This window comes from Setaria viridis, chromosome 7, assembly GCF_005286985.2.
Source record: "Setaria viridis chromosome 7, Setaria_viridis_v4.0, whole genome shotgun sequence".
NCBI classification, from domain to species: Eukaryota; Viridiplantae; Streptophyta; class Magnoliopsida; order Poales; family Poaceae; genus Setaria; species Setaria viridis.
In genome coordinates, this window is record NC_048269.2 from 22,019,759 (window position 1) to 22,032,398 (window position 12,640).

The following is a 12,640-nucleotide window of genomic DNA, read 5'->3' on the forward strand; positions in this document are numbered from 1 at the left end:
TGCCAAACCCTAGAAGTAAGAGTAGAGTAGAGTCGGCGAGTTTCTTCCAGTGAGCAGGGCTGCATTGGCTTCGATCTCCGGCGAGCTTGTAAGTATCGTCACCTCGGTCATTACGTTATCTGTATTAGAACTTTTTAGACTTTATCCAATATTCTAATCTTTTAGCGTAAGGCTAGTTATTGAGTCACTTAGATTCAAATAGGGTTGCATCATTTCGATCTCCTACTTGTCTTTGAGTGCTCACATTTATCAAGTTTGTTTGGTTTAACTAAGTTGAACCGCATCAATCTCTTAGTTATATCAGATGCTCACAGTTATTGAGCTGCTTATATCTAATTAGGTCATTTTTAACGGCTTCCTGGTCCTTTTTAAGTGCTCACCAGTTATCTGATCGTATCGGCTAGTTTAGACCTTTCATGTTTTAACTGCTCTATCTTTACTAGGTCCGATAGATCTTTACCTTTGCCCCTCGTATCGCTAGCCATTGGATCTTTAGTGTTAGGCTACTATTTTTGAGCCGATGCTATCTCGGTTGGGTCTGATCCATCCCTCTCAGTAGCAGGCTGACGTCATCAAGCCGATGGCTACGCGTGCAAGGTCTTGTTACCACGATCTAGGTTTTCAGATTAATAGATTGAAGTTAATGCCATGTGAGTTATACTATCTCGATTAGGTCCAATCTATTGGCTCATGACATTAATTAGATCTATTGGTTTAATTGTCGTGATAGTGGTACACAAGTTATCTTTAATGGCTATTGCTTTAATCATAGTTTTATCTTAACCCATCAACTCACGCAGTCGATGGCACGTGCCATTAATATTATTTACTTACTTACATTACATTGAACATATTTTAATGATGTTTATTGAAAGTAACACCTACATATGAGCTCAAAGGCTTTACCGCATATCGGCTCAGGAATTTAATGTTTCCCTTGTCAATTGCATGTCAAATTGACTGGCACGTCGTGCACCTACGGGAGCCGATTTGGAGCCTGCACTGGAGTTAAGCAAATCTCCCAAGTCCTCACGTGTTTCTGACTCAAGAGCCTAAAGTCCAGATCTTGCGCCAATAGAAACAGAGAGAGAAAAGGTAATCCTTAAGCCCCCATACACATTCCCTTCCGCTCCCACATCCTCTCTCTCTCTCCCTCACCCGCACCCCCCCCCCAGGCACAAGCACACACTCCCACAACTCACCCCCTTCCCATCACACCCACGTATAGGGGTGGGCACAAAACCCGAAATTCAAATCCCAAACCCGAAAAAGCTGACCCTGAACCAAAAAACCCGATGCCCGAAAAACCCGAAGGTATCTCGGGTGCCATGTCTAGAAACCCAAAATTATTACAGGTAATTCGGGTTTGCAACCCCGGCGCTCGAAATCCCCGAACAACCCGAAGTATCTAGCCTAGAAACTCGTGAAGCCCAACGCCCAGCAGCTAACATTTTAGCCCAGCCCACGTAGCTACGTTGGAAAACCCTCACCAACCTTATCTGCATCTTGTTTGTCCTCCTCCTCTCATCCCTCCCGCATCTGCTGGCTGCTGCAGGCCGCTCGCCGCATCTCGCACGCCTCCCAACCCCCACCACCATCCTCGTTGCCGGTCGCAGGTCCGCAGCTCCTCCCGATCTCCTAGAGTCCTAGTCTCATGTCCGCATCTCAGCATCTTGCTCTACTACCGCCCCACCTATCGCGACTCACCCGTGGTTGCCGGTGCCTCTGCCTATTTTCAATCCTGCTCGTGTGGCCACGCTGAGCCGTCGAGCTGCAGGCCTACAGCAACCGCAGCTCCATCTTCTCTGTTTGGAAACTACGGGCCTGTTCGCTTCAGCTTATTCAGCTGGCTTATCAGCCACCAAACAGTATTTTTCTCTCATAACAAATCAGCCGTTTCAGCTTTTCAGCCAGCTTATAAGCTGAAGCGAACAGGCCTGTGTGTGACAGACTAACAGGGGTAGCAGCTCGCAAGGGGCAACATGCTTCTCCAGCCGGTGGTCAAGTCTGTGATCTATTTTTATGAAAAAAAAACTCTCTCATATGTGAACCGATGTTGCCTTTTGGTTGTTTATTGCACAAAATTGGTGTCGTTCTTCTCTTCTACTTGAAACTCTTATTCTTCTGCATTTGTTTGATCTCTGAAACTCGATGTGTTTTACCGGTGTAGGTACTTGTACGGGTATTTCGGGGTTACCCGAACCCGAATTCTCGGGTACCCGAAATGCTGAATTTTACTTATTTCGGGTGAATCTCAGGTTTCATTTCTAGGAACCCGAATTTTCAAAAACTCGAATAACCCAACTCGAAATTTTTGGGTTACCTGAAGGCCCACCCCTATGGCCACATGCACACAACCCTAGACACACACACCTCACCTCAAACTCTACGGGCTGTGGAGGATTGATCTTTGGGGTTCTAGGATCATTTTTTTCAGTAGATGCCTCAGACTCTACTACAATATCATCCATTTCAGACTCATCACTTTTCTTTTATGCCAACAGGTAAAATACTTTAGAGACGACCGATTCAACATCAACTTCGTCTTCATATGCATCACCTAATTATGCATATATATGTGTTGCTGCCACCTCTTATGGAACATCTATAAAGAACCAAGATCTCCTTCCAGCCTTCCTTGACACCATTATCATCACGTATGGGTTTGTGTTTTCCAATCATTCCATATGATGTGCTCATCACAAACACTACCAACATCGCCACTAACGACCTTGGGCGCTAGCAGTGACCACAGCTATTTGCATTTGATATTCTATGGAAGAAATTGATGCTGCTACCATCCATCTTTATACCTACCAGAATAACAGAAATGCATGATTTAATCAACTTAAGACAAGTACTATAAGACATGAGATAATTTATTGGTTCAAAAAAACATTGATCCATTCAATAGTAAGAAATGCCACATTTGACACTTAATATATATACGGTTCTGCAAGCAATTCACTAAGTTGGAGACAGATCCATGGAGTTGTGTTTCTAATTTTCTTAACAAGTCCCACTCCAATCATAACCCATGAACTGCAAAAATGATGCAACACACACACACACAGAGGGGGGAGGGAGGATGGAGTAAATGAGAAGATTTATCATCTAGAAACCTTTGCCATCCAATTTAATTTTTTATGTTTGTCTTGTTATCTTGGAACAAAACACACCAAAGAAACTTGCAAAGGCATGTGTGAGGTTATGAAGAAAAAAAGGCGTCCAAATTAGACATGAGCAAACTCAACCCGGTTCACGGCCTTTACGGGTCAGACATGGTAGCCATTTTGTTGGAATGAAAAGATTCGAGCCGACGGAGCTTGGTCTGATTATTGTTTTGTTCTTTTTAAAATAAAAGATCGGGCAGCCTGGCCCAGCCGAAAAAACCAAAAAACACCAGCTCGAAAGCTGTTTGTGGGCGGGCTTGGCTTGGTTGCGTATTTTCAGTCTGAACCATTATGGGCTTTTTGTCGGTCCTACTTGGCCCGTCCTTTGCTCAGGTCTAGTCCAATAGTCCATATAATGTTATCTAAAATCCAGAAAAAAATAACTTACATTTAAAGGCAACTTTTGTTACACCTAAGGTTGAGCAACTATACTTTTGTGGCAACTAAATAGGGTCATCACAATCATATCGCTAAGAAAGCGCAGGTGTGATAGTGATACATAGGTAGTCATTAAATCATATATGAATAGTTAACTGAACTCACATTGCTAGTATCAATGCCACATTCGCAGTTGGGACACTTAATATATGGTTCTACGAGCAATTCACCAAGTTGAAGATGGATCAACGAAGTTGTGTTTCTTACTTTCTTAATGAGTCCCACCCCAGTTACAATCCATGAACTGTAGAAAGATGCAACATAAGTTCATGTTAGGATTTAGGAAAGGATATGAAAGATAAAGTATAAGTGATGATGTGTAGAAGAAACATGATAAAAAAACATTGAGCAATTAGCCAATGGGCACAAGAAGGCGATTTATACAGTGATCTCATCTCTCTAGTCTAGAAATGTGGTCTGCGGAGCAGAACAAAAATGTGTGTCATGCTTACATGTGTTTCATGCATACGCGGTATATTGTGTGTGTATGTGCTATACATAATTGTGTGTCATATGTGTGTCTCAAACATATGCGGTATACTGTGTGTGCGCGCGCGCTATGGGGTTACCAGACAATTGTACAGAAGTTATACCTAGTATATCTTATGGGAAATTTTGTACACTAGTAATATTACAACAGGGAGAGGTTTATAGCATCTCATCGTATGTATGTAACTCTGTCATAGACGCTAGTCAATCGAATATGAAGAATCAATCTGAATTGTAGTGGAACTCAACACACATGTAGGTTCATCTTCTCCAACTAAGCTCTGCCCAACCTTAGGAGCGGTTCCAAGACAATATCCCATCATAAGCAATTCTATCATAGATGCAAGTCAATCACATATGAAGACTCAACCTTGAACAACGGCAGGACTCAACACACGTGTAAGTTCATCTTCTCCAACTAAGCTATGCCCAACATTTGGAAGGGTTGCTAGACAAAATCCCATCATAAGCAACTCTATCATATATGCAAGTCAATCACATATGAAGGTTCAATCCGGATAGTAGCGGAACTAAGCACATGTTTATCTTCATCTTCTCCAACTAAGCTCTGCCCCGCCTACGCTACTCTCATAATGATCATCTACAGTCCATAAACAAGTGCAGCACCACGTTTTTCTACCTTCAATGAAAGGTGGCATTCCAACAATTTGCTTAAAAGAAAAGCATATTATCGTGGACATGTTGCGTAGTGATGTTGATAAGGAGGTGAAATCCATCTCAAAAGAGGCAAAAATATGTTGCAAGTGTCTTATGTGCCTCATACATATATGAATGAAACACTATTGTGTGTGTTTGTGCTATGGAGTTCCCAGGCAATAGTACACCATCTATAGATGGTGGATCTCATGGGAACTTTTGTACTAGAGTAGTAGTCGAACCAGAAGAGAATTATATATGACATCCAATCGTAAGAAGAACTTTTTCATATACATGTTGTTCTGACTGATCTAAATGTGGGGTCCATCTCAATAGTGTAGTGATGAGATGTTGATGCGTAGTTCATCTTCGAAAGAGGAAATAAAAGATGTCATATAGTAGCCTCCAAACATCTTTTTGCCCTCAAATATGCAAAGTTCAAACAAAAAAACTTCACACTAGATTGCATGTGCCCTCGTCGCCAAGCAAGAACTCTTATGAGTCTCTTGTGTATGTGTGTTTCATGCACACTTAGCAAATATAGTGTGTTTGTGCAGCAAGTCACATTCATTCATTAGCAAGCAGTATTAAACATGCTTCACAAATGGTATCTTCTTAATTGAAGCAAACGGATTAAAAATAATACTCCTAATATATGTCATAATGGCACAGAACTACAATTTGAATATGTAAGACACAATAGGGGTAAAATGGTCCTTTCGCATGCAGTCAATGATGGCATGAAATGGAAATAAATTGTAAACTCATGGCGATTTGATGCCTTTGTTCACTCCATGTTCAAAAATGTGAGTTCAAAAATACCCAAAAATAGTTGTAAACTAGAAATGAAGGAGAGAGAAAATAACAAGATGGAATTGACCGAAGAGAAAAAGAGTAACTAGAAGAATCTTACCTTGCCTTGGATGAGCAGGCAATATATATGGGGGCGCACTAGCACACAAAAAAATAGAAATACATCCCCGCAGAGGAATCAACCTACATAGATCCATATCAAGGAAATTGCTGACATGGGGATGCATGTGGAGCCACCTTCCTCACCCTCTTTGAAAGAGACCGTTTTCAACTCGGAGTAGAACAAGGACATATCACCTTTGCCTTAATGGATCTTTCCACCACCTCATCATATTCTAGAGAAAACAACACTGCCACTTTCTCCTTGCAACACAATGGTGATGACACCCAACGAAGTCCTCACTCACCACCGCCTTCCTCATAGGTCCACACCAAATCCAGCGTCCTTCTCTAGGGAAGGTAGTGGATCTCTCCATTCCCTATGGATCTGGTCTCTTCATACCTCAAATTCAATCATACCTCCTCACTGGTAGCATGGGAAGAGTGAGATGCCATGGGAGAGACATGACAGAGACAGAGGCACTAAGGAGCGAAATAAGATTACGGTTTGAAGGGGAAGGCATACTAGGCCAATTTTGCTCGGGACAGGTGCAACCATGGCCGTCGGATCTAGGCGGATTGAACAAATTGCACCGGCGCTTAGGTGGCTAGAGGGGATGAGTGGCCTAGCGCACTTTCCTGGCCTAGGCCTAGTTGTCGGGCCTGGAGCCCAAGTAGAGGCGCGTTGCAGGTTAGATGGGCTGGGCCAAACGGAGGCTAACTTGGAGTTTTTCCAAACCCATACATAGATTAAATTTCTATTTATTATTATGTACCATGGAATTGATGGGAGAAAAATAGAGTAATTACAAGGAGCATTCCTTGCCACGGATAAGCAAGCAATACAGGTGCACACTAGCACATGGTAACTTGCCTCACATCCTCACATAGGAATCACCCTTCATAGATCCATATCAAGGAAATTGCTATCATGGGGGGTGCATGACCCTCTATGGAAGACACCGTTGTTGACTTTGAGTAGAAAAAGGAGATCTCAGCTTTGCCCTAACGGTTCTTTCCACCACCTCATCAGATTCTGGACACAACAGCAACACCACCTCCTTGTTGCAACACAACGGAGGTAAGACCTGTGATGTCCTCATACACCACCGCTTTCCTCATAGATCCAACCAAATCTAGCGTCCTTCGCTAGGGAAGTCCATGGATCTCTCCGTCCTCTCCATGGATCTGGTGTCCTCACACCTCGGATTCAATCGTCCCTCCTCACCAGTAGTGTTAACAAAGACAAATGCCTTGGGAGAGAGGAGAGAGGAGAGAGATAGAGGCAGCGAGGATAGAAATGAGACTAGGGTTTGAAGAAGGAGGCATCCATAGCCGATTTTATTCAGGATGGGTGTTACCGTAGCCCAACTTGGGAGGTTTTTCCTAACACATACATAAATTAAGTTTTTCTATTTATTCTTGGGTTCCATGGAATTGATAGGGGAAAAGAAAAGTAACTCGAAGGAGCATACCTTGCCATAGATGAGCAAGAAATAAAATACGATGTCCTGGTCATGTTGTTATCTTATTGCTGGGATGTCCAGCCATAAAATTTTAGGAAAAGTCTTTGGGAGTGTTCTTGAAAAAACAGTTTCAGTTTTGCTTCCTGCTGAAAGTATGACTTGATAGTGTCTCTGGTGCATGTTCTTCTAGATGGCAGGGTGAAACGTAGGCAAGCAATAGACATAAACTTTCTAAAGCTATTCTTTTCACCAAAAGCAAATGCAAGCTCATCTTCTATGACCATTTCAAAAAAAAGCATACCTAAGGAACTCAAGATCATACTTCCATGTTCTAACACTACTGCACTCATCTACTTGCAAAACACCTTGCTTTGAATCATTACTAACTCTATGAGGATTACTTTTGCAAGTTTTAGAATGCCTACGCATGGTATACGTACCGTTAAACACCAGATGTGCTTGGATGTTATGCTTGCAATAATTGCAGTTTCCTTTGACTAGCACACAATTCTCCTTGATATTGGTGAAGTGCTCCCACATATTAGACCTTGTTTCCATCTCTTTCCTTTTCTTCTCTCCCTCAGAATCAACGTCAATGACTTCATTTCCATTGCTCCATCATCCCCAACTTGGTTAGTTTGGTCAGTAGGAGTAGCATCAGGAGAAAAGCAGTAGCATTGGCCTCTACAACCTCATCACCTTGGATCTGAACCCAATCATTAACTCTTTGTCAATGTCCTTCTTAAGTTGAGCCATCTCAAACAACGCATAGTACAATAGACATGAAATTGTGAGTGCATGACATTACTACACTAAAACATGTTAAATGTAAAGAATTATTGCACTAAAACATGTTACATGTATGTTCGATGGAAAGAATTACTACACTAAAACATGCATAGAACTATTGTTATTGCTCAAAGTGTTAACATTTCAATTGCCAACAACACAATGATTTCCTAATAATCTAACCAGATGACCAAATTTGTTAATTAGCTAACCAAATCTGCTAACCATATGTGCTAATCAACTAACAAAATATTCATCTACATCTAACAAAATCTGCAAGCCAATAAGCTTGTAAGACAGCTAGACCTGCTACTCTATAAAACTACATCTACAGACTGCATATTCAGATTGGAGAACACTTACGTTGCAGTTCATGGATTCCATGCTTTGAGGATGTTTGAGACATCGAGCGCTGGGTCATCAAGCCTGCCGTCCACTATTACTCGTCACCTCGTGGGGATCTTGGTGAGTTGTGGTGGTCATAGGTTCCTAAGGGCTCGAGTGGTGATGCGCCAGCGTGAGCAGCGAGTAGGAGAAGGCTCAGTTGAGCGGGATCCTGGTGAGAGGGTGGGTACTCGAGGCTCGAGCAGCTGGTCAACAAGCTCAGGAGGAGTTGAGCAGAGGTGCGAACAAGCTGCGGGTCAGTTGAGCCACCGCTGGCGCGCCGCCGCCCCTACCCTCTAGGGTTTGAGGTGGAGGCAGGTGGATTGGGGAGAAATGGGAGGGGAATGGATATTGTGCTTATATACTAAGGGTTTAGAGAGGAGGTGGGCTGGCGCGGTATATTGGGCTTGGGCTAGAATTAGAACCGGGCTATAATGTACACTTTGGTTAATTTGGTTAACCAACAACCGAATTAATCATAACTAATTCATTTATCTACTCACTAAGACCGAACCAATGATCAAAAAATTTGGTTTTGGGTAGTTTGGGTTTGGTCTAGATCATTTCATTTCAGTTCTTCAATTTCAGTCTTTTTTGCCCACCCCTACAAGTAACTTGCCATACATCCCCGCACAGGAATCACCCTACATATATCTATATCAAGGAAATCGTTGATGTAGGGTGCATGAGGAGCCATGTACCTCACCATCTATGGAAGACACTATTGTCGATTTCGAGCACAAATAGGAGATCCCACCTTTGCCTTGATGATTCTTTATATCACCTCATTTGATTCGGGACACAACAACAATACCACCTCTTCCCGAAAATGCAATGGTGGTGGGATCCAAAGAAGTATTCAAACACCATTACCTTCCCCATAAATCCTACCGAATGCAGTGCCCTTATCTAGGGAAGGCATGGATCTCTCTGTCCCCTCTAAGGATCCAGCATCCTAACACCTCAGATTCAATCATCCCTCCTTACAAGTAGCGTAAGCAGAGAGATGCCTTGGGAGAGAGGAGAGAGATAGAGGCGGTGAGGAGAGAGATGAGATTAGGTTTTGAAGGAGGAGGCATCCCTAGCTGATTTTGATCGGGATGGGTGAGACCGTGGTCATCGGATCTGGTTGGATGGAACAGATCGCACCAGCGCTTATGTGTTCGGTGGGGATGAGTAGCCTAGCGCACTTTCCTAGCCCATGCCTAGTTGTGGGGCCAAGAGCCCTTGCGGAGGTGCATGATAGGTTAGATTGGTTGGGCCAAATGCAGTCCAACTTGGAAGGTTTTGCCTGGCCCATACATCGATTAAGTTTTCCAATTTATTCTTGGGTTCCGTAGAATTGTTTGGAAGAAATGGAGTACCTATTACCTTAATGAGCAGGTAATATAGTGGCACACTAGCACACGATAACTTGCCATACAACCCTGTAGAGGGATCACCCTACATGGATCAAATCAAGGAAATCACAAACATGGGGGGTGCACGAGGAGCCATACACCTCACCCTTCAAGGAAGACACCGCTGTCAACTCCGTGCATAAGGAGGAGATCTCACCTTTGCCTTAAAAGATATTTCCACCACCTCATCAGGTTCTGCAGTGCCACCACCTCATGGCAAAGCAACAACAGTGAGATCCAACAAAGTTCTCATGCACTACCGTCTTCCTCATAGATCCCATTGGACCTTGTGTCCTCTAGGGAATGGTATGGATCTATTTGTCCTTCCACTAATCTGGCCACCTGACACCTCGTATCCAATCGTCCCTCCTTCTTAATAGCACCGTTGGGGGGAGGGGGACGAGAAATGGTGACCCTTATTTTTTTGGGACTGGTACCACCATGCACATTGGATCCAGGTGGATGGGACAGATCGCATTAGCATTTGGTAGCCGTTGGTGATAAGTAGCTTGGCACACTTTCCTGGCAGGCCTAGTTCTTGGGCTCAGAGCCCATGCAGAGACGTGTTGCAGGTCAGATGGGTTGAATCAAATGTAGCCCAATTTGAGAGATTTTTTCTGACCCATACATGGATTAAATTTTATGTTTATTCTTGGATTATGTTGCATGGTGACGGGCCAAAACATATAAATAGATTGAATTGAGTTTAAGTTATTTGCTTAGTTATTAAGTCTAATTTCTATGGGTTTCAAAGGAAAATAATGCAAAAGTAGTATTTCATCGAACATTTAGCTAATAAAGGATAGCATTTTTACTATATTTGCGATGGAATAGACTCCTAGTTAGGTTTCTTGGTGAAGGAACATCTGAGATATGATGGAAGAAATTAGCTAAAAATATCATCTTAGCAGCTACTAGTTTGTACCCTATAAGCACTTGTGCCATCTAATTTGCTAAGGACGCAGCTCGTCTTGTTCCTCAGCTTCCAACGATAGAGAACAGTGAGCTAGGAGGATTTAGAAGAAGGCAACAGGAGGCTCATCAGGCATCAACGGTGGGCTGTAGCCTGTAGGTAGTGAGGTGCGAGGCCGCCCCACTGTTGGCTAGGTGGCGGGAGACAACTAGTCGAGACTGGAGAGGATCGGACACAACGCGAGGGGTTCCATCTACCAAGGGCAGGCGAGTGGTGAAAGGGTGTGAGGTCTCAGCGTCGTGCGATAAAGAAGTAAAGGAAGAACAAATGTAGAAGAGTGACGGCATTAATTTGGGTTGTGGCCGACCAACCTCCAGATGGCACCATCACCTGATTAGGCTCAAATCATCCATTTGATGCAAGACCTCAACCCAAACTACTCACGAAATGTAGAAACCTTATAGAAGAACGCATTTTTTTAAAGTAAAATGTACGGCCAACCCTTGAACTTAGCAGCAGGTGTCATTTAGGTCCCCAAACTTCCAAAATGCATATCCATATCCCTAAACTTGCTAATCAGTTTATGTGAGGTTCAAATCACCTATGCTCGCATTAAACTGTCTATGTGGTACTGTGACTGTGTACTGACGTGGACCTGACATGTGGGGCCCACATGTCAGCTCCACCGTCTCCTCTCCTCCTCCTCCTCTCTCTCCTCCTCGGCCCGAACAATGCTGTGATGGCACCGAGCAGCGGGATGAGGCGGCCCCCGGCGGCGCGGCGAGCCTCGAGCGCTGCTGCCCCTAGAGGCGCGGAGCAGATTCACCATGGGCCGCCGTGGCGCCGTCCTTCCAACCCAGCTCCTCCCCGCTCGAATCCTTCCGGCCTAACACCGTCCCTGTTGCCATCCGTCCTCCCTGCAGGACGCGGTACCCGTCGAGGCGTCGACGCACGCCGCTGCGCCCGCTGGGCCCTGTAGCGGGCCAAGGGGTTCTCCAGGGACCGCCAGCCCGCCGCAGCCGAGGGCCATCCTTCCCCTCGCCGGCCTCCCCCACCTCCGATGACCCCTGTGCTTCCTGTTCGATGCCTTCATCTCCGACGCCGGCGAAACCGGGGCCACCGCAACTGAGGAGGACCTCGCGCTGCCGCTGCACCTCACGTTGGTCGCTGCCTTCCCGCACGAGCTTGAGTGCCTGGGATCCGTCCGCCTCCGCCAGGATCCCGAGCTCGAGCGCCCTCGAGCTTGAGCACCTTCACCCCCCGGAGTTAGCTTTCCCTCGATGGCGGGGGACGGCGGCGCTCAAGCTCGACTCCTCGGAAGTGGTGGATGGGGGAGAGTGGGGGTCGAGAGCTAGCTGGGGCGGCGGCCGGGGCCGCGACCTTGCGCTGGTGAAAGGCGGCCGGGGTTGCGAGCCTGCGATCCTGTGCTGGCGAGCGGCGGCGGCCCGTGGGAGCGGCGGCTGCCAAGGTGGGGGCCGGTGTGGTCGGTCGATGGTCGCGGCAGTAGGCCTAGGCGAGCGGTGGACGGCTCGAGCGGCGGGCCGGCGTCAGCGGACGTGCGGCGGCAGGAGGCAGGGAAGAACGGCAGCCAGTTTTTTTTTCTTTTTAATTAGAAAATGTGGGTCCTGGAGAGGAGAGATGGGCCTGACATACAGGCCCACATGTCAAGTACACGTCAGCACACGCTCAGCGGTCACGTAGGCTATTTATTGAGGGTACAGGTGAATTGACCTCACGTGAACCAATTAGAGAGGGTTGGACGTGCATTTTGGAGTTCCGGGATCTAGATGACATCTAGCGTTAAATTTAAGGACCGGCGGTACATTTTACTTTATTTTTTTACTGTAGAGGTAGAAGAAATACGTTTGTACAATCCTCCTGGTTGGGGTTAACGCTAACACGGCCCACATGCCAGAAGGACTGGTGGGTGAGGCGCGCGAGAAAAGGAGCTGCAATGTGGGCATTGGAACGTGCGAGCGGCCGCCGCCAGGGCTCACGGTGGCTGCGGATGTCGGTGGC